This window comes from Lonchura striata, chromosome 3 (assembly GCF_050655825.1).
Source record: "Lonchura striata isolate lonStrDom1 chromosome 3, ASM5065582v1, whole genome shotgun sequence".
Lineage (NCBI taxonomy): Eukaryota > Metazoa > Chordata > Aves > Passeriformes > Estrildidae > Lonchura > Lonchura striata.
In genome coordinates, this window is record NC_140705.1 from 59,594,062 (window position 1) to 59,614,521 (window position 20,460).

The 20,460-nt window shown below is 40.6% G+C and overlaps 1 long non-coding RNA gene across 2 annotated transcripts in view; it reads right to left on the reverse strand.

Moving 5' to 3' along the window:
- The window catches only part of LOC146767916 (uncharacterized), a 149,667-nt gene that overhangs the window by 24,658 nt on the left and 104,549 nt on the right, over positions 1-20,460 (reverse strand). For both annotated transcript variants that reach the window (XR_014953781.1, XR_014953782.1), the window contains one exon: positions 724-9,330. This is a non-coding gene — a long non-coding RNA (uncharacterized LOC146767916). The remainder of the gene's footprint in view (positions 1-723; positions 9,331-20,460) is intronic.

Consider the following 20,460-nt stretch of genomic DNA (forward strand, 5'->3'; position numbering starts at 1 on the left):
CCATCAGAAGTTCATTAGCATACAAAATGTCTCTGTAAGTGAGAATTGTGTCAGTTGTGGTTGCTGTGCTCTATTCTCTTCAGTGCTGCTGTGCACAGGCAGAACAGTCACCCACCCTTACTCCAGGATAATTCGTGCTCAGCTCATTGCAGTGATGTGGAGAGAAAGACCAGAGAGCAAGGGGTTGTGTAGGAAGAAAGTGCTAAAACTTTATGCAAATTATACTTTACAAGCATGAAAAACAACTAGATGGAAGCAAAAATCAAGATAAATATGGGGAGGAGAATGGTTAATTACCTTGCACTTTGCAAGGACTGTGTTAGCTTCAGATAGGCTCTCCTCAGTGTGGGATAGATAATTCCCAACAATATCACCACAGTGTTCTCAGAAAGATAACGCTGAAAAGTGAAACCAATTTTAGGGAAAACAATGTTATTTTAAAAGACAGAGATTTCACTGTACGGTCATTTTGAAGTGGGCAAATTAACAATTAAAAATACTCTCATGTACCATAATCTCTGATTGTTTTATTTTAACAGCTATCTCGGTAGAGAAGATTCTCTTCAGTAACTAGAGATCTCATTTCTGTTAATTTTGTGCAGCTCTAAAGGAGTCATTGATGCTCATTTGTAACTTACCACACACCCCCTCCCCCATCATTGCTTCTTCTAAGAATATGTCTCTTAAAAGCACACTAATTATCAGCAGAATTTCTCTACTTACTTTAAGCTTCTGTGGTCCAAACTATAACTGCTGACCGGTTAGAAAGTGGCCAGGAGAATGCACAACAAATATGATATCAGAAAACGATGCCCTTTTCCCAACTGTACTCCACACCACCTCACCACCTGGAAGCACCAAGAAAGACAAATAAAAATGTTTGCAAAAATATGCATCCAGACATCAACTCTCAGGAGGACAAATTTCAGCTTCTCTGACTCTCCAGTACAGCATTATCTGAGGACCTTGATGCATTTTAATAAAATATCCTTTATGTGCTTACATACTGCTTAAGCTTAAAGGAGCTGAGATGAAATCAGACCTTAACAGGTGTTAACTGCTTCAGAAGACTCATGGGAGTATAGACTTAAGTGTTTAGTCATGTTCACACATGAAATCTGGGGTGGAATCAGAAATGAAATCAGAAGAGCACATTAACAGGTGAACATAAAAACATCCATCATTTCTAATGGTGATACCAAGTCCCAAAAACCTTCTCCTGTGAGAGTGTTACAGCAGCAGAGAGATACTGGGAACAAGCCTTTGCTTTGCAGCAAATGCAGCCCATCTAAAAAATATATGTATTTCTGAAGAGTTAAAAGAAGGGGGAACCCCACAGCCTCCTAAAATAAATACAGAAATCTAGAGATACACATACACAGAATAGAATACTGTTCATTTATGAGCCTGACCACTAGTGGCAGAGCCAACACAGAATTTGTTTTGAAACCAGTGGAAACGAGAAAGGTGGGAATGTATCACATTCTGTTCAGAAAGGGTCACTTTACCTCTACAATGAGCTAAATATATTAATCAATAAAGGAATAACTGAACCATACAGCTTTCCAGGCTGATTGCATCTACCCCATACACACGATTTTGATTTTGGGGAACCTACAGTTGCTTCTCACTTTGAAGCCTGGCCTCACTGCTCTGGCTTTTGTTATGCAGAATGCTAATTATCCTACAGAAATGATACTGCAAGGCTCTGGGTATGCCTGTGCTCTGACTTGGGGGCATGGTTTTCAGTGCTTTAGACATCGTTAGGGCAAGTCAAAGTTTTATCCAAAACTTTATAACATGAAAAATTACTGTCTCCCCAGAAATAAATTATTTCTTATACATTTTTCATTTTATAATTTTTTGGGGTTGTCAAGTAAAGCAATTTTTCACTTTTCCAGTTTTGGACTTATCTATTCCTTTTTCCTCTCCACTTTTAATCCAAGAAGAAAGGAAAATGCGTAGATAAAACTAACATTTAAAAATACTTAAAAGGTGGTGAGAAAAATGAATACCCAAAAGATACAACAAACCAGTTTAAATTTTCTTTGTATATAATTTTAAGAAGCTGATTTTTTTAACATTTATATTATACACATTACCTCTTTTTCAGCAGCTGTGATCATAGTATGTGCTCTCCAGACTACAAAAGCATTAAACCAGTGTTTCACTACAAAGCTTGTAACTGAGGACAGTTTCCTAGCAATGCCATTGAAAGAAATGTTTTTCTCCATTCTGATCAAAAGGATGGAATCCATATGTCCACTGAAAATGTATATATCCTTATGAGCTCAAGGAAAATAAAATTATGTATATTTTCTCTTTTTTTACTCTTTCATAATTTATTGACAGAGAATTAGGAAAAGCAGAAGAAATAAAATACAAAAAGCAGCTAAGGATCACAAAACTTGTTACAGAAGTGGATCGGAATAATTTTATCCCCTTCTATAAATGAAGATGTTGAAGTACATACAAGAAAAGCAGCGCACTGGAGTCAGTGACTGTCCATGTTTCTTAATTCCTGCCACTATTTGCACTGTTAAACCTCATCCACAGACAGCATTCAGGACTGGGTGGAAGAAGCACCTCTTGGCATTCTCCCAACTAGGCTAGAAATTAAAACAAGTTATATCTCCTGGGAAATAGCACCTACTGGAAGAAGCCTTTCCAAGTTGGAAGAAACAGAAATACAATTGGGATTTTCATCCCAAACAAGAATAGTGAACAAGTCTGACATTGTACCAGTCTTGGGTATTGTACTTCTAGCCCTTGGAGCACAGGACAAGTCTCAGTGTCCATCTACCAGGACCTCAGACCTGCTGTAGTCAGATCCCCAAATAAGAAGGAACAGAGTTTTGTCCAAGACCTAGAAAACTGTCTGGCCTACAATCCAAATTTCTTTTTTCAGACAGACTTTGGTATGCTAATTCATACCTTGCAGCTCCAATTCTACACCAAAAAGCTGTGGACAGTAATCACTCTCCTGTTAATGAGAAATAGTTTGCAATTTCCCCAGAATGACCCCAGCAGGAGAGCCAGGTATTATTAGCACCACCTGGCAGGCTAACTTTATGTGACTGCAAGTCCAAGAACAAGCAGTGATGCCAACACACTTTGATTTTTCTGAAATGCGTGGCTCTGCAACTCTAGTGAGCTGCCCTGCCTAGAGGGAAATAACTTTGGAAAAAAACAAGTGTTCTGGCAAACAGAGGAGCATGCCCCAATTCATCACATCCTAGTAGCTAAGACACTTCCTGATATCCAGACTATTTATATTGTCTTCAGATACCCAAACTCATAGCATTACAGAATCACCTCTTCACAGGGGACATACATAATACCTTCAAAAGGGAGAAGTCAGACTTAATGATCAGGTCATACAAATGTTTTGAAGCACTTTTTCCACCTCATTCAGAAATCCAAATGCAACAGCCAGCTCTCAAGGACATTGCTTGGCTTTGACATATGCCCTGAAGAGCTACAGTAGGTCCAGAAATCAATGAGTAGCTTGAACCCCATAATAAACACACTGTAGGTTTTTTTTCACCTGTAACAGCTATATTGAGGATAATTTCACATTACTTAAGTGCTTCAGAACAATCATGTGTGAGAGGATGCAATAATGTGAGAATTGTTTATACAAAACCACAAAGCCCATTTCAGCATAGTAGGATACATAGCAGGTTTTGCTCTTTGCTGATGAGTAATGCTGCAAGGCAAGCAAAGCTGCAGTTCCTACAGCTATATTGTGCATGTGCATGTCAAGTAAACAGCACTGGTGGGAGGGATGGGTGGTTTCAGGAACATTTAGCAGTCTTCCACTTGCACTGGGCAGAAGGCAATTTTGGGTCATTCGGAAGAGGGGTGGAAAACGGGACACAGTGAGGAGCAGAGTAAGACTACACCTTTCCCCGGTGTTTCCACCTTTCAAGTTCAACAGGGGTTTCCCCTCTCTTCCCATGTGTGGGGGACCCTGGGAACCCAAGGTACAGCAGGTCACTTCAAGACATGGCCCATGGAAAATTTCAGCCCCCTTGGAAAAGCCAGCAGGATCTGATTAACTGAGCAAGAAAGGTGAAAGTGTTAACCTTGCTCTTGTATTTATATCTCTTACATTCACCTACCAGCAGGAAATCTCTTTTGCTACTGTACAAAAGAAATTTCACTCTGCTTTGTGGTTTGTACAGCTTATGGTAGGATGGTCCCCCCTCAAACAATGAAAAAAACTCTACTAAACTATATTGCTATGTAGGATTCAAGGAACACTGTGATGTATGTCTGCGATACCTGATAGGAAGAGATATATATTTTTACATTTGTAGGATTCATAAGGCACAATTTGAGAAGGATGTGTTTCTACCAGTCAGCATCCTAAACACATATAGAGTAAAAGCTGAACAGGTTTCCAGTAAGGTCTACAGCCCACTCAAGGAATAGGTTTGCAAAGTATACCATTTCAATTTATACTTTAAAAATCCTACTAGTTTCTTTTTTATAAAGAAATTTGTCTCCACTCTTAGCTTTAGGGCAAAGGTTTTGTTTGAAAATTTGAAATTAAAGAGAGAATAACTAGAGGAGGTGATGAAATTCATCAAATCACTCATTCAAAATGTTTCTGTGGTGAAAAGCTGCATCCCACCGTTCCTCAGTGCAGCACTAACCTGACAGTATATGGTGCACACAGCAGTCCTTTATTGCTCAATTTCATTTCCCTATGGTGTCTGGTTAGCAAGCAATAGCCAGGAGATGCCATCCCCCTTAACTTAGTGTAAGTAGCAAAGAAAATTCTCCTCCCTTTATGTCTTGTTTTTGAGGTGAACTCCTTCAGCTCCAATCAAACTAACTGTTCACAAGGCACTTTGATCCCCAGCATGCACTCCCAACACATGCTGAATAATGCCAGATTTTGTTCCCATAAACAAATCCCAACAAGTGCCACTGTACTGTCTCCAATCTTGTCTGGCAGTAGTCAGCCCAGGCAGGATCTGAGAGAGTCGTTTCACTTCACACACAGATCTCAGTGAATGCCACCATCTGCCTTTAGGTGGTTAAACAACATCTACATTGGGTCTGAAAATATCCATCAAATCCCGCAGCTTCTGACATGGGATAATTACAGCTTTCTGCTGCACTGGCCTTGGCCAGGTGTGATAGACTTGCTCTAGACTTACACGAGTGAGAAAGGGAAGATGTCTGATCTATGGTGGTTTCCTTCAGAAGGGCTCAGGGCCAATGATCCTTCTGCACTCCAGGCCCCATGCACAGACCCACATCCCCTAAATTGCTCTGACAGTGTAAGGGAGCACATGGTGACCTCAGCCGTTCAGTCTACCCAAGTCTGCAAAAAATTGCAAAGAGCAAGGTGGGGCAGGAAATATTTTTAATCTACATCAGCTTCATTTCCAAATTTCAGCCTATAGCTTGAAAATTATACAGAACTGCAAAGACATCCAAAGTATTAATTCCTGCTATATCCAAAAATACAATTATGGTGAGAGTAGGTTATCATACACAAGAGCAAGAGATGATACACACATAGTAACTCTGACATCATTTTCCAGTATTAATGAAGAGTGAATTATGAAAATGATGCCTGGGCATCATTATTCTCCAGATGAAGAAAACATGTAATATGCCCAAAACTAGGCTACTGCAGCAATCTTCAGACTTTTCAGATCAGATTTGTGTTCTAAATATACTTATTTTCTAACTTTTTGCTGCAGACAGGTGACAATAATTGCATGATCATAGTTACAACCCAGATGTTTTTGTTTATGGTACTTTTCAGCAGCCACAAGGGTTACTTAAAGGCATCCCCAGAATACTGCAGAAGCGTTTACCCCAGAAGAGCTGCAGAAATTAGGACTGGCTTCTTTGCAGGAATTTAGAGGGTATAAATATCCACAGGCAACAGGTATTTATTTCTATGCCTGCGGGTAAAAACAAGTGGTAATAGTAATTGCAAAGCAATACATTTCTAATTGCAATAGATCATACCCTTCAAGGCTAGACTTCAAGATTAGTTTCTGAGTCCTGAAGCATACTAAACAGTTCTTCTAGCAAGATGCAGTAGGCTTTCAGCAACATAAAAGAGGGAAGTGTACAATACCTGATTAGAAACACACACACATGACAATGAGTTTAACACTTCCACATACCAGCTATAGAAACTTGCTCAGATAAAATCCATGTGAAGAAAAATGTGTCATTTGTTTTAAATGTTGCTGACTGCATAGCACTGCCCACTGTCCCTCCATCCCATCACCAGACACGGGACAGAATTGGCCTCCTGGCACAATGGTGCATAGAGAAACAGCCACAGCACAGGTTCTGCCCTGCTCAGTCACTACACACAGCCTTGGCTGACAGCTGTACAATGGCCAGAGCCCGCTGCCAGCAAGAGCTCAGATCAGACTGGAAGGGCTCACTTGATAAGCCAGGGCCACTTGTACTTTCCACAGACCACTCCTAGAAAAAAACACAGACGTGAAGCATGATTATTAACCCATACAATCTGCTTTTGTGTTTTTGTAAAGGTTATTAAATAAGCAGTCCTTTTTTGAAAACACCAGGAGAAAGAGTTCGTAAGAATCTATTTATTCAGTTTTATTCTACAACTAAATGCCTTATATACCTTCCTAGGACTTTCACCAGGGCTATCATTTGAGGTTCTTATTCTGAGTATTTCTCAGAATTAAAAAAACAAAATTCTCCTTCTCTTGTGTTTACATCTTCCTAATTTGTCCCTCATACAAGTGCTTATTAAGATAGCTTAGCTGAAATATTTTTGTCCACTTTTGGTTTTTTGCTGCCCTCCTTCAAACTTTTTTCTTGTTGCCTAGAAAACTGGGATCTTATAGCAACAATTAACTATGAGAAAACCATGACTCAAATCCAAAATATTTTATATGAAGTATTTAGAGGCCTGATACCACATTACCTTCTTGCATTCTGTAACATCAGACTGTGCCTCACATGGTGGGAAAGTCCTGAGGTACTGGGCATTTTTCAGGAGAATAAATGGTGAATCACAGCAACCTTAGGCAGAGGCAGAATACAGCTTAGCTGACAGGAGAAAATTAAAATCAACTGACCTGTAAATCGCAGCACTGACAGATGTGGACTCAAGGGAGAAGGAGGCAAAGTCAGTAATAGAGACCAAAGTGGTTTTACTGCCCTAGTGGCTTCTGCCTTTGCCCTCTCCTGGTATTGCCCTGATGTCTCATATTCCACTCTCATGCTGATGGCTCACACTCTTGTTGCACACCATTGCAGCCCCTTCCTGGCTCCTCTGGCTCTGAAGGCAAGTTGAACCCAATGCAACAACTGCAAAACAGAGTTTGTGCCAAGGTGTGCTTGTGCATGCATATGTATGTCTGACATACCTTCCCACCTGGCACACCTCTAACACAAGGCCAATGCCTGTTGCAGAACTCAAGGCAAAGGGCACGTCCCTGCATAGGGGAGCGAGCAAGGCTAAGCCATCCTGGTCCCTTACAACATGAGCAGGGCAGAGTATCTCCACCAAAAATGTTTCCATATTCAAGCATACACTTAGAGAAAACACCATTTTCTATGGGAAGCACACACTCATTGAAAATAATAAAGGGCTACTTTAGCAAAAATCTTTTTTTCCGTAACATGGCAGATTTTCACTCAGACCTACTCAGATCTTACGGACAAATCTCAGAGCAGGCTTTCACTAATTCCTTCAGGTTGCATCTGTTTACCTGTGGAGTCAGAGTGTCACTGCACCCTCACATCAAACAGACTGTCCTTCTCTGGACCTGGCCCAGCTGTGTGCTCTGGCTAATGTAGGGATTCTCAGCAGCTTCCAGAGTTCCCAGGGGAACTTTGATGGGGAAATAAATGTTCTTCAGCTTAGTGGTGACATCCAAAGATATGAAGGGGGGAAAAAGGAGGAAAAGGAGGCACCAAAACCTTCAGCATGTTGGGTTGGCCCAAGGCAAACAGGAGCCTCCCTTTTGATGCAGTCTCTCACCATTCCCTTCCAGACAAAATGTCCAGTACACAGGTGGACAAACACATCATGCAATCATTGAGCAACTGGCTCACCAGTCTGGCACAAAGGGTTGTGAATGGGGTGACATCAGAATGGTGACTTATCACCAGTGAGGCTCCACTCAGCCCTGTGCTCTTCAGCATCTTCACAAACAACTTGAACACAGGACTGGAACACAGGACGGAGTAAGTTCTCAGATGGTACAAAACTGGGAGGAGCTGTAGACTCCCTCAAGGGCAAGGAGGCCCTGCAGAGAGACCTCAACAAATTGAGGGCTGGGCAGTCACCAACCATATGAAGTTCAACAAGGGAAAGTGCATCTAGGTAGGATAACCCTGGATGTACAGACAGACTGGGAATGAGGGGCTGGAGAGCAGCACTGCAGAAAGGGATCTGAGGGTCCTGGTTGATGGCAAGCTGAACATGAGTCAGCAGTGCCCGGGCAGCCAGGAGGGCCAACCCTGTCCTGGGGGCCATCAGGAACAGCATGGCCAGCCAGGCAAGGGAGGGGATTGTCCTGCTCTGCTCTGCACTAGGGCAGGCTCACCTCCAGTGCTGGGGGTAGTTGAGTGCCACAATATAAATAAGAGGGGTATAAAGCTGTTAGAGAACATCCAAAGGAGGGCCAAGAACATGGTGAAGGGCCTTGAAGAGAAGTCATATGAGGAGTGGCTGAGGTCACTTGGTCTGTTCAGCCTGGAGGAGACTGCAGGGAGAAGAGTGGCTTCACAGGAGAGGGGAGGCTTCACTGCAGTCTACAACTTCCTCACAAGGGGAAGAGGAGGGGTGGGCACTGATGTCTCATGAACAGTGACAGGACCCAAGGGATGGCACATCAGTGCCATCAGACCCAAGGGAATGTCCTTAAGCTGTATCAGGGGAGGTTTAGGTTGGATATTCGAAAAAGATTCTTCAGCCATGGAGTGGTTGGGCACTGGACCTGTGATCACTTCCCTGGGCATTCCCCAGGGAAATGTTCACAACACCAGTCTTGGTGGAGTTCAAGAAATGTCTGGACAATGATCTCAGGAGCATGGTGTGACACTTGGGGATGGTCCTGTGCAGGGTCAGGAGCTGGACTGTATGTTCCTTGTGGGTCCTTTGTAATTCAGCATATCTTCTGATTCCTTCAGGAATTACCTCCACAAAAAGTGGCAGCAGATCCCATTTTGTGCAGCATCCATTATCACCATGGGGCAGTCACGTACTCCCTCCTTCTTCTCCTCTACATCCACTCGAGTAGTGGGCATTACTTTTTTCTCACTCACCATGGCAATTTGCAGATATTAAATTATACTCAGATGGTCCTATAAAATATGAGCAAAGCCAAATAAGAAACATAACTCAGAAATTTATCTTTAAAAAAGGAAAGGAAACAAACAAACTACTATAAAGGCTATGGAATTAAAACAATGCTTTTTCCCAGGTTCATGCTGAGCTCTAGGTGCATGCAACATTTCATGCAAATCAGATGTAATTTACTGTGTGATTTGTTTCTTCAATAAAAAAGTGAGAATATGGAGAACAATAATTTTCCCACATTTTAGCTACACATTTCTCCATAAATAGAGTAACTATTATAATGACTTCTCACGTGAGCTGTAGAGTGATTGCCCCTGTGTGAAACACAGGCAGATAATTTCTTTATTGTGCTCAGGGTGCCTTGGAGTTCAGCCATAAGGGTATGTGTGTATGTGCACAAATACACAAGCACATATAAACTAGAGATAGCACTACAAACAAGTATCTGTACAGCATGTGGAGTATACTGTATGATCTCTATCCATGTTTGCGTGCACGTGTGTGTCAACCATTTTGTTCCCATTGCTCCTCTTGTCCAAAACCAACATATTCCCTCATATAATGTGGCACTGAACCAGCTCCAGGTGACAAACGTAGGGCTACACTACCACGGACTTCCCAAAAGTAAAGACTTTTTCCCTTCAAATGAGAGAGATTCCATGAGTTGCTATGTGGGTACGTAGGAGTAGTCAGATACAAAATTCATCTGTAATTAGAAATATGTGGCAAGTAAATATAATGGTGTCAACATAACATGCAGGGCTGTTGCTAACTTAAGTCACTGCAAGGCATAATTCATTTCCCATTCCTCCTAATATAACACAACATGAGAGGCAACAAAATGGCCATCATGATGAGTCCTTCAGTTAAAAAAGGCCTGATTATCAGTCACTACTTGAGGTATAAAAGAGGTATTGCAGACATGGCACTGTCATAATGTTGCTTCCAAGATGATAAACAAAGCATTAAATTTCTTCTCAAAAGCATTTTATTCAAATTAATGATTTTTATTTAAAAAAAAATAATTGGGAAAATTTAAACTGGGCTTGAGATAAGGCAATTTTTGGGGAGAAACACTTGAGTGAATATTTCCAAGAAGAAACCTTACCCACAATGTTGGAAAAAAAGGTACAAAACAGAACAAGATGCAAGGTTCTGAAATGCAGAAGTTGCTTATTCCATTTCTAAAATGGACCTGTAAGTTTACAGAGACATATATACACAAGGTGTATGAGTGACAATGAATTTTTGTAATAAGCCTGCATGGAATATAGAAGTGAGAAAAATAGGTGGATAAATTACAGTGAGCTTTTGATATTATTATATATTAAAGTATTTTATTACAAATACTTCTGTGGCACTTACTTAGAAAACCCAGGTTGGGTGTAAGGTTTGAAAGGGGAAAGTTATTTTGGTAAAGTAGAGCAGCTATTTTCCCAGCTGAATAGTAATGGGAGAATAATAAATTCTTGATTGCATTTTCTTGCTTTTTTGACATTGTGTTTTAGATTTGTCATTTGTATATATTAATACATAATCAGCTTTGCAATAAATTCTGTTTGTGAAACCATTTCCTGATGGTCTTGATAGATTTGTACATAGAAACAGAAAGGCAGGCATCAATAAGACAGGCTTATTCAAGATGTAAAAATGAAAAACTTAATTAAAAATACTGGATTTACTTGTAAGTTTAGCAAAACTAAATCAGGAAAATTTCAAGTTAAACAAGGGACATGAAACACAAGGCTCCCAACTAACATTTGCTCTGAACCCAGTATTTCAGTTTAATAAAAAAAGAGAACTTGCTCAGACAATAAAGAATGCTAATGATATTTTCCATCTGGGAGAAGGAGGATAATGTCAAAGAGTCACTGTTGTGCCAGGTCTGCTAAAACCTGATGTATCCTACTCAGAGGTATGAGGTACAAGAAGCAGTGCTTGTGTCCTTTCAATGATAAGCATGACTTTTCCATCCCTTCACTCATCATAGTTCCAGCAAGTAATGCAAGCTTGCCCCCTTGCCCAAGAATATCCACTCTAGCTAAAATATTAATGATTTCAGACTTGCAGACATCTGGTCTTCTCCACATCCCCTCAAAATTGTATTTCTTTACTGGAATTGTGAGAAAACCCATCCAGATAAAGTTAAGGCTTCAAGCCAAGGCTTAAAAAAGTGATGTCCGCAAGAAGCCTAAATAAGTAGCTTCAATTAGACATGTAGCTTTTAATTGACTGAAGTAAAAGTGAAACTCATCCTAAATTCTCAGTCCCTCACCAGGAACAATCATGCAGCCCCTGGAGACTTATTAATGTGCTTTGAGGTCCTCGAAGCCTGGCACCTTGGCATCTCCCCCAGGAGCTCATGGCTCTGCAGTTCTCAAGGATGAGAAACCTGTCTGACACTGCCCTGCACCAAGCAGGTCAGCACTCCTCCCCTGCTTTCTTATTCTCCCAAAATGTTTTGAGCTCAAAAGCAGGGGAGAGGATACCCCTCTGGTTTGAGTCTGGGGCCAATGCACATTTTCCCCTTTGCAGCATTTCTCTGCCAACCTATTTGGCGTGATACCTCTCTGAGCAGGGCAAGCCTTTCAGTGCCAGGAGCTGAGTCAGCTTTTCTATCATTCACGCATTTTGCAAACAGATTAAGATTTTCTTCACTGTCTTTTCCATTTGAAGCTTTTCACAAAATTGTTTTATATATGCAGAGCCTGTGAAAAGATTTTGTTGCATGTGTTAAAAATTTGGAATTCCAGCTCTTGCAATGACATATCCTGCACACTGCATTTGCCTAGCTTGATTGGAGTAGTATGACTGTGAATTGTATTATCCTTGACAAGGGCCAAGTCAGAATCTGTTTCCTGCCAATAACTGACAATGTGAACTGGAAAGTCACTACTTTGTTGGAACATTAATGCCAGCAAATTGGTTTTCAGGTGTATTGCTGGTTTTTAAACCCTCCAGTAATGAGAAACATATTAAACATCTAGACTGATTTATAGGAAACAAACACAGAACAGGTGCTTCTACCTCAGCCCAGGCTTATTTGCTAAGAGAATATGAATAGAAATGTTTTATACCAACCTGAACGTCATATATGACAGGATACCTCAGTCCATCTCTCTCTACACAAATGGTTTTTCTTATGAAGCAATTTCTAGGTTTCAGGCTGAACTCTTTGTTTTCCAGAAAAAAAAAAAATCAATTTGGGGGTTCCAATAGCTAGTAGATATTTTTATGATAGCTACAATGCAAGTATGTATTCAGAGAGATTTTTCAACACTACTGGAGTAGCAGTAAACAACTTCTTTACTGCCTGATAATGCAGAGATGTTTACTTTCATAAAAATAAATCTTGAACAGGTTTCAGTACTCCTCTGAAATGAAGGGTTCAGGGACTGGGACAGGAAAACCTTGGAAGGGAATGATACTTTATTGATTTACTTAGGTAACTGTTTTCTTGGCAGTACTTAGCATGGGTGCAAAACACCTATTATGTGCTTACTGTAATTTCTTATAGCCTTCATTTAAAATGATGAAGTGGTTATTCCATGCTTGGTAGGACTTTGTATGTTTTGCAAGACACAAGCCTGCTTTCCAAAGTCTACACAAGCCCTATGAGCATTCAGCCACAGATTTTCTGCTGTCTTTCAGAATGTCTTGTGTTTGAGGTTTTATCTCTACACACCTCAAAAAGCACCTACCCCATTTGTTTGTCCACATGAAAAGATGCTTCCATTCCACTCACTACATTTACAATTAGGAGTAATCATATATCCTCTGTATTATAGTCGGTACAAAACATATTCCTCCATTTTCCTTTGCACAGTTATACAGGCTCCACTTATTCTCTTTACAGATCACAATAAATCACAAAGAAGGGATTTGAGAAGTGGCCTATTTGGAGCAGACATCCAAAACTCCTCTTCACCTTCTTTTTTTCCAAAAAAAAAAAAAAAAAACTAGTATATGTACAAGGAGTAAAAAAGTCTTCGAAATCAGTAGTTTTAATTTTGCAGAAGGTCTGTCAAAATTGCTTTAAATAATTAGTTCTTGTGCCCCAAAAACCAGCGTCACTATACCACGTAGACACCTTTCAGACAAGTATCCCTCTCTGTGCTGCTTCCCTGACTCCCTAAGGTTGGAAAGGAACAGGGTCACCAAGGGAGCAAACTGTTAACCTACTGTAAAGTTACCATCCTGACTGATCTACATGACAAGCTGAATCACCCCCTGCAAGTCCTTTGCATTGGTACAAAAGGAGCATCTCTTGTGCAAAAGGAGAACCATGAGTTGTCAGCTCTTGGAGGTGAGAGCAGTCTCAGATTGTGCCACAGGAGCGAGAGGAAACCAGGATGTATTTTTCATTTCACAGGATTTTGAAATCTTCCCCTGCCTGTATCAGAGGCATGCTGTTGTACAAGTGAAGCAAACAAATCCAAGGGATGTAAAGATCCCTCCTTTGTAAACAAAAGACCCATCACCCCACCTCTGGGGTCTGTCTGAATTCCAGGTTCAACATGCAAAGTTTAAAAGCATTCCTTATTGTCACCAGCTAAAGGAGTAAGACAGGTGTTCATCAGCACAAGGACATCATCTTTGCCCCCTCATCACTGTTGAGAAAGCTACCTAGAATGTACTGGCTGTTTCAGGTAAGGGCTCTTTGTCTGGACCTGACCAAACTTCAGCTAAGGTCAGTCAGGACTGGGATAATTTTGCACTGTTTCTCTGTCTTTGATCACAAATTCTACTGAAGCTGAGAAACCTTTGAAGAAACTTCCTGCATCTCCACTAAAGATTTTGAAGAGGTCATGGATTAGCTCTGAACATCTTCACTGTTGGCTCTATGAGTGAATAATTTTTTTGTTTGCTTTCCTGAAAATAGAAAAAGGGGAACAAATGAAGATATCAACATATAGGTTAAACATTTGGCTGGAAAATAGCATCAGGATTAAATTTTTCTGTCTGGTTTGCTGTATAGCTAACTGAAGTCCACTTACAGTGACATCAGGGAAAATACATGACATCTAATAGCAGGTCACATGAGATGTTACTCAGTAAGCATTGTACATTGCAAGTCTTACACAGAAGGATGAAATACTTGATTAACTGATTCTGGCAACCTGGCACACTGCGAAAGAAAAATTAATATATATTCTACAAACCCCAGAAATAACAGTGTACTTAAACCAGACTTTTTTTTAAATTATAACTGTAAAAACTAATTTGAGAGTATAATAATTATGAACAAGATGACAGAATTATTAGCAAGCCAGCAAAAAGAGAATTAGTTGGTAGATACCATCATTACACACTCAGATGCTAGTAGTAGCTTCTTGAAATTACAGCTGACAGTACAAGGTTGAAGCTGGTACTCTAGATAAATATAAGTACTAATGCACAGAGAAGTTTTCCTACAGACTCACTTCATACTTCTGTTAAAACATGGCAGCCTGCCTAGGAAAAGTGTCCTGCTTTGGGCCACGGGGAACTGCCCGTGAGTCTGCCCAAAATCAGCCAGATGTCCAGCCTCGCTCCCTCAGAACAGGACAGCCTGCATGGATGTATTTTGTGGCACTGCAGAGGTAACAGACAGATTTGTTTTTTTCATCCAAAGCACAGATTTGGGGCTTTCATGTCCTCTGAACCCACTCAGCTATGTAAAGCATCCAAAACCTTTCTCTCCTGCTCATCTGTGAGAGGTGACAGAGAGCCAAAACCCTGCCATTCCTTGGGGTGATGGGACTCAGCATGACACCTCCAGACCTGGAAGTCATCTATTCCTCCTGCAGGGATTATCTGCCCTCATGTAGTTAATGAGTTAATACTAACCATATGGTTGATTACAGCAATTATTGCAAACACAATGTCTAATGAAGGCAAAAGTATGGTAAAATAATTAGACTTAATTATGACATTCACATTCAAAATTATGTGTCACCTACCCTGCATGAAAGATGAAAAAATCCTCCTGAAATGGAGTAAATTTAAGCTTCCTCTGCATTACTCAAAGGCAGAATTCCTGCAGCGCCAGAGGAAACAGAGAGATGTGCTTATGAAGTCCCAAAAGCTGAGACTGCATAAGGTACCCAGGCTTTTTTTTTGGCCCATCCACAGCATTTTGGTTTTGTGGGTAACTTTCACTCCTCACCCAGTGCCCTCACAACTGGGCGGGAAGCTTCAGAGGGGTCAGAAAGGCAATAAGGATCCTGGACAAATTCACAAAATCCTCCAGTCCCCATGTTATTTCACACATTTGAACATTCTTCCTCACACCAGCATCGCTCAGGAGGTTTTCCTTGGTCTTCTTTCTAATGGAAAGCATGACCAAGAGTTTTCCAAGGGCAGTCCCATCTTCTACTATTTGAAGATCTCTTCCTTCTCCTTTGCTTCCCTAAGCAGTGTCCTGTGGCCTGAGTCAATTTTAATTTACAAATAGCAGTCTCATTTTGGAAGTTTGTAACACGTACTTGCACATAAAATATTGGCTGCAGTAGGAGAGGGGAATTTTGGGTTGGTGCATTTGTCACTGTGCTCAAAATTCCAGCTGTATCGATTTGCTCAATTCATTTTACAGTGCTATTTTCATTAGCTAATCCTGGGGAGTTCACTGCCCTGTATCTATTAAGTACACACTCTCACACACACACATTCAGGGTCGGGTAGGACAGATTTCATTAAAAAGCACCACAGACAGGAAGGTATCCAAGTCACTTCCAATACATTATATTAGCTCAACTGGAGGTTTTCCTTAGAGTTCACAGAGTTCATGGTTAAAGCTTTTCTTTTGATGGCCTGAGTCATGCACTCCAGAATGCGCTTCATGATCACTGCCTGCTAGCTGGAAAATATTTATGCTATGTGGCTTAAACTTCAGCATGAAAATTATTTTGACAAAATACACAGTAAGAGCACTTGGTCTGCTTTTCTTCATGTCAATATGAAAGTGCTTTTCATGCAGCCTCTTAGTTTATTCACTGTAACAGCTCAATGGGAACCTGCAAGGTTAATCAAGAACCTGTGTATGAATGGATGCTCTTCACATAATCTGAAGCCATTTTTTCTGCTTATAGTCACCAATTGTAATTTACGAATGGCTGCTGTAGTGTTTTGTCATCCCTGGGAACATGTGCAGACACACGGCACATTTTAGGAATGAAAATAATCTAATTTGAAACCAAAACTGCTTGGTGCATACCTAGCAGGCTCTGGAGCCCATTTCTGCGGTGCTTACCCACCAATCTCCCCTATCACAAGCAACATGGACAGCCTGCAAAGCACCAGCAGCAGAACTGAGTGGTGGGCAACCACATCCAGGCCCCAGTTTGCTCCCCCCGTGCCCTGCCCGTGCTCTGGTTCCCTCCCTGCCTGAGCCCAGCCAGTGAAGCACAGCCACGGCACCTTCCCAGGGCTGCTGGTGCGTCTCGTGCCTGGAAACTCTCACCGGGGAGGAAAAGCAGGCAGGATTGGAAACTCCAGCAACACATATACACCAATAGGAGCCATCCTCCACAGCAAAGTAAATTCCAGGCAGCAGTCAGTGCTGCCAGTGAATCATGTAATGGCAGTGTCCAAAGGAAAACTTGCCGGTGTTCCACGTAACAAATCACACCCCTTAGAAACTCCTTGCATCCCAAAAGGTGAAACAGCTTTTCTCTTTCTAGGTGACCTCAGCTGAAAAAAATCATTAATTCAAGGAAGGCACAAAGACAAACCATGGGATTTTCAAATGCTGCTCAGGCACTTAAAGTACAGGAAGCATCTGCTTATAGGATCTGTGTTACTATGGATGGGGTCAGTGCACATAATTGTCATTGTAAAGGAGCAATAGTTTCCAGCAACTCACAGGTAGGAGTTTCTGGTGCTCTGGGTTGGTTTGGTTTTGTTCTTGTTTTTTTGGGTTTTTTTTTTTTTTGTTTTTTCTGCTTTTTTTTTGGCTTTTTGTGTTTGGGTTTGGGGTTTGTTTTTGTTTGTTGGTTTGGTTTGGTTTTGTGGGATTTTGGGGGGTTTTTTTGTTTGGTTTGGTTTGGTTTTTGGTTTTTGTGCTCTTTTATGTTTACTACGTATATAGAAAAATAAGGTACAGTCAACTCACAGTACTCACTGGGAAATGCAGACTTTTTTATTCATTCACAGTATTTGGTAAGATTCTTTATTCTTACAAAACCCACATTCACCTAGAGTAGTTTTTAGACCATTCACAGTTATCTGAGGTTGGAGTCTCAGATAACTGCTACAGGGCAGGGAAGGAATGAAGATGCATAGGCTCCCTAACAGCCAAGATTCTGAATTACATCACTGTTCCATAAATATATTCATTTTTTTCATGTTCATTCCTGAAAGAATTTACTGCACTGAGGATGTCATCTTGACTATGTATCTTAGAATTGATCATTTCCCCAATTAAGCTGTTCAGGCCTCAGACTTAAAGAGCTGTCACAGCTGCTGGAAGATGATTTATCTCCTGATGACGGGCAGAGCTCCTGACCAAAAATTATTAATGACAGAGCTTCTTTTTTTGAAATAACCTTAACCCAAGCATATATCTTCTTAGTCACATTAATATCTGAACACATACCCCCAGTACTTAGCCAGGTATTAAATGGATGTAAAATCCTAAACCTTAGTCTTTTAACACAGAGCCTTTCAAATGAAGAATAAGAGATTAATCCAGCCCTATTCTGTGCCGGGCTGTACAGCAACTGCTGCTGTTTCATGGGAGGTGCAGGCTCTGACCAGTGCTTTGTTTCACATCACTCTGCTAATTTCCACAGCGGAACTTCCCCCGGCTGGTCTGGCAAAGGATTCCCGTCAACAGAAAAAGGCACAAAGAAGAAATATCACATGTATTTGTTCACCAGTTCAGGTCAATCATTTTTTTGTGTGAGCCTCCTCTAGGCTTAACACCACTCCCACTGAAGTTACTGGAGAGTTCTGCCATTGGCATTCACGCGGCAAGAAACATGCCCTTCATCAGCATGTGCTTGTGATCACTGCTACAGCAGTAGGGGCCTATTGCTGCCCTGGACAAGATGAGTTTATTAATTTAATAGCTTAGCAAATTTTAGCATAGAATAAATTGAAGGGATATTGTTTGTGGGGATTGTTGTATACACTGTATGGCTAAGGTCTGTGCAAAGACTTGAACAGCGGCGTCCTGATATGGTTGAGTTCTCCTGTACTATGAATGCATAAAAGGATACAGGCACTAACTCAACCCAAATTTTCCCTAATTTTAATGGCCATAAAATATTTTGCATCTCAAAAACCACCCTCACAAATGTCAGTGAGCATGAGATAATTCACACCCTCAGCTGAGCAGTTCTTTCATATTCCATATATATGCAAAAACTTCCATTTAAACTTTTGTTTTAATTAGCTCAAGAATTCATTCAAATGTTTAAAAGTTTTAAACAGCTATGTGTCTTTCTTATTATTCAGTTCCATTATTATTCATTTTCAAAGGGCCCTCTGACACCTATCAATCTGATAGACGGAGCAGTGATTTCTCTCAGGCGAGTGTAAATCTTACACCATTTCCCACATGATATTACTTTCCACATGTCTGATGGCTCTGGAAACAAGTAATCAAATTAATAGGACTATTTAACTTTCATTCATATCTTAGCTGCCACCATAAATTTTCAACCATCAGAAGACAGTAAAATGTTAGTTTTGCTTTATTTGGAGGAGATACTCATTTTCACAACTTCTGCCTTATTAAACCCAGCAGCTTATTTCTTGGGTAAGACAGTATGATTCACACTGACAGCAGTTTCAATAACCACTCCAAACTTTTGCTATTTACATTTAGTTTTTTGAACAGGTCATATTCCCAGCATTAAAAGTTTATGATGATTTAATAGGGAGACTGTAAATATAATCTACCTTGGTCTGAAAACTTCAGTAGTTAAAATACTGTGGGAACAAATTTCCGCTACGGAATTCCTCAGCTGACCCACTGAGCTCCTCTTCAGCAATATTCATTCCTGGGAACGTATCAGAACTGTCCTCAGCTCACTGTGCTGGTTTGTCATGCCTATTGCAGCAGCTTCAACAGGTCATTACTCTTCTGCAAAATGCCCAGCAGTCTCAGCCCAGGATACGTAACAGATCATGTCACTTTTTGGGAACAGGTTTTGCTCGGCTGTGGCTCAATGGAAATAGCATAGAGACCTGCTGATCCAGGGCCAAGGAACTGAGGGCGTGATGAGGACAATGCAAAAGTCATCAACTATATAAATGTATGAGTTTTCACTACTCAGACAAAGTGTAGTAGCCTGCCTGTGTGCTCTGAGCACATCTCAGTTGCAGGCTGAAATTTCTTAATTTAAATCACCATGAATAATATCACTTTTTCCCCACTGACCATTCCTTGGAAAGGGTAGATTTTCAACCCACCCATTGCCAGTATCAGCTCTTTGCACATTTCAGTAAGAAAATATTATTTTCCCCTTCAGCCTCCACCCACATATGCAAACCTTTCACTTAAGAGGAAGTGCAGAAGAAAGTGTGTGAGAATTGCTATCAGCATTGCTTATCACACCTGAGTGGACAGCAACTGAAGACCACAGTGGTTCTGTGCAGCACACACAGCAGCTTGAACAAAACAGCACCTCACCAGTTTTAAGTAAATATATTGAAAAATGTAAAGCAGGAATTAGTTTTAGTGAGGACACTGCGCAGTGACTAAATAGATCAAAGCTTACCACTCAGAGTTGAAAACTTCTTGAGCTGTTCTGCATTCTGTTGTAATAAACTGCAAAAATATTTTCAGTCTTGTGACACGATAGTTTGGCATTTGTGACTTAAAACTACATTTGGACATTTTGCAGCTTAAAAATTCAAGCTTTGTTGGCTTACCACTATCATCTTACTTATTTCAGAGCTACTGCTTCCCAGGCTTCTTCTTCCTCTAAGAGATACAAGTTTCTGATTATTTTCCCTCAGATTTACTGTCCTGAAGTTTTCCAGGATGAATCTTAGTTTCTATAAAAATGCCTGCCTACCTTTATAATCTCTTCAGGTTTCCTTTTATTATCTCATTTTATCTCTAGTCCTCCTAATTCAATATCCTCCAAATTTTGTAATCATATTCTTCTCACTTTTTTCTTGTAGATCATTAATGATGGTATTTA